This window comes from Buceros rhinoceros, unplaced genomic scaffold (genome assembly GCF_000710305.1).
Source record: "Buceros rhinoceros silvestris isolate BGI_N320 unplaced genomic scaffold, ASM71030v1 scaffold32715, whole genome shotgun sequence".
NCBI classification, from domain to species: Eukaryota; Metazoa; Chordata; class Aves; order Bucerotiformes; family Bucerotidae; genus Buceros; species Buceros rhinoceros.
Window position 1 is genome coordinate 21,037 of NW_010413920.1, and position 2,692 is coordinate 23,728.

Consider the following 2,692-nt stretch of genomic DNA (forward strand, 5'->3'; position numbering starts at 1 on the left):
CCCCCCTGTAACGGCTGGGTGGAAGGAGGGAGAACGAAGCAGAGGGGTTCTGTAGCAGAGGGGGGGACAGGAGCTGGGCAGCTGAGATTTTCTTTCTAGAATCCTTGGGCATGACCCTTATTTGGGGACAAACAAAGGGAGCTGATCTCCCCCAGTGCTTGGGGAGAGGGAAGTAATTCCTTGATTTCGCCTATTCCCTGATTATCAGAATCTTCCTGACCATGCAGGTGCACGGTGGCATGAGCTGTTTGTGCCCGCAGTTATTCCCTCCCGCACTCACAGCACACTCTGTGCGTGGCTGGAGCTGGACGGCAAAGGTGCCTTCCGAGAAGTTTACACTCTAAGACGTATATAAGCATACAGGCGGTTGCTGAGTGCCAAGTACTGGGACATTGCCATCACCGAAATGCCATTAGAACGTGGAGGAGTTCTGCTCCCTGTAAGCTTACAAACGCATTGCCCTGTGTTCTACAGTCGGTTGCGTTAAACCAGGACTCCGTTGGGTCTCTTTTCCTACTGCAGCTTGGGGTGGCGAGAGCACCAGGAAGCAATAAACGTTTGTTGTGCCCTGCACCGGGGTTGGTGGTGGGCTGGTGTTTCCCTGATGAAGCAGATGTGGTCCGGAGACACTTTGGACTCACAGCAGAGGTGTTTTGCATCGGTGATGCCAGGAGCGCTGGCCTGAGCTCTCTTTGCCAGGACAGCCACAAGTGACAGCCCTTGTCACTGCCCCATGGCACCGGACAGGGGTTTTGATGCAACATGGAGAGAAAAGTGTAGGTTTCACCCCATTGAGAAAGATTCAGATTTTCATCTTAACCCATCTGTCATTCACTGAAGGTAATTCTTGTTGTTTAAAGAAGCAAACAACCTCTCTCTCTCCTCCCCTCCCTGTTTATCTAGCTGGGTTTTGCATGAAAGAATCGTTCCCAAGGCACTGTGCTGGCGAGCTGATTTGCATCCTCTTAAACACAGGCATTTGAAGGATTACATTTCTCACTACAAAAACAAGCGTTGTAACAGAAAACCAAAATGTACATTGCAGCTTCAGGGTTTTATATGAAGACAGTTACAGGAATTAAACAAAACAGGAAAATGACAGGCTGCTGACAGGACTGAGGTGTTATTCCATGAAACACTGGAGCCGGCTTCTGCCAGCACCCCTGAGCACAGACTTCCCGTTGACACAGAGTGCGAATGGCTGAAGAAAATTAGAGCCAGCAAAAGCACATCAGCCACACACACAAAAAAAAAACTTACAGACAACAAGTTGAGCAAACTGTCTAACAGCAAGTTCAGAAAAAACTTGCTGGCTAGCTGATTCGAGAGGTGCTTCAGAGCGCAGTGGGCACAGTCCTCTGGGGAAGGAGGACGACTACGTCTCCCTGAGCGCAGTCAGCTGTCGCCTTGGCCCCTTGTGTTTGTATTCTTCCCTAGGATGCTGTTTACGGCTCCTGTTAAACTTGTCACCTCTCCTCTCCATTGAAATCGCCATCAGAAGGTGATTTATACAAGCTGAGTTAAAAAACACAGAGTGCCAGAGATGCATCTGGAGCTAGAAGGACCTTTGAGCTGACCCCGTGTGGTCATTCTTATTTTATGTTCTTCCTGTTGATATAATTTCCCCTGTTCTCCCTTCTTGTTTCAGGGCCAGCAGAGGACGGAGAGCCGCAGAGGGCTTATCTGGGCTCACATGAGCGTGTGCTGGCCCTGACCCACACGGGCCATGGTGGGTGTACAGTGGGTTCTGCTTGCACCCGAGGACAGTTTAATTTCGTGTATTGCCGTGAGTTCTGCCTGCAGCATATGCTCCAGTGCACCCTAAGTAAATAGATTATTAAATGTATAACTCAGAAATAATGAACAGGTTAATTATAGCACATCACAACCACTCTAATGCAGTAACATTCTCTGCAAACCCCTCCTTAGCATCCATGTTTCCTTTGTCAAGTTGAATGTTACAGCAATTACACACTAAAACAACACGACTAATTGCTTCCAGCTCTTTTCTGAAGCTCATCCTAATTTCCACTCTTTTCTGTGGCAGATTAAATAAACACATCTTCTGCACAGCAGGAAAAAAATACCATCACTCAGTCCAGACTGTAATAAATATTAATTGCCATGCACGAGGCAGCACTAGATTAAAAACATGCTGGCTCCAAGCAACTCTATCTCACCCAGAAGCAGGATGACCTACTGCAGGTGCAGCGTGAAGGATCTATCTCAGCCCTGCAGGGAGGAGAGCAGCGACATGCCGCAACGGATGCCGCCCAAGTTAAAAATCAACCAATACTTCTCAGGTGGGGTTTTAATCTGCTTTTATTTTCTTACACTTAGTTTCTACCTTGCAGATTTAATGTCCGTGGTTCTTACTGGCATCTGAGGGCAATTCGTATCGATCGAAGAGTCGGAGCAGCAGTTTGCCAAGCCCCCTCGGTGCATCCCCACCCAACAGCATGAGAAACGCCGAGATCCCGCTGGCCTGGGACTGAAATGTTGAGTTGAAAATTCAACACTGTTGATGTGGCATGCAAAACTGAAGGTTGGAGAACCTGCCCTGAGGTAGTTTCCATTCTTCTCTCCTGAGCTCTGGATTTTCCACAAGGAAGAATAAATCTTTTCTAGAAGGATGCTGTTTTGATTCGTACAGTTGCTGCATTTCAGCAAAACCAGAAAATAACCCTTGTCC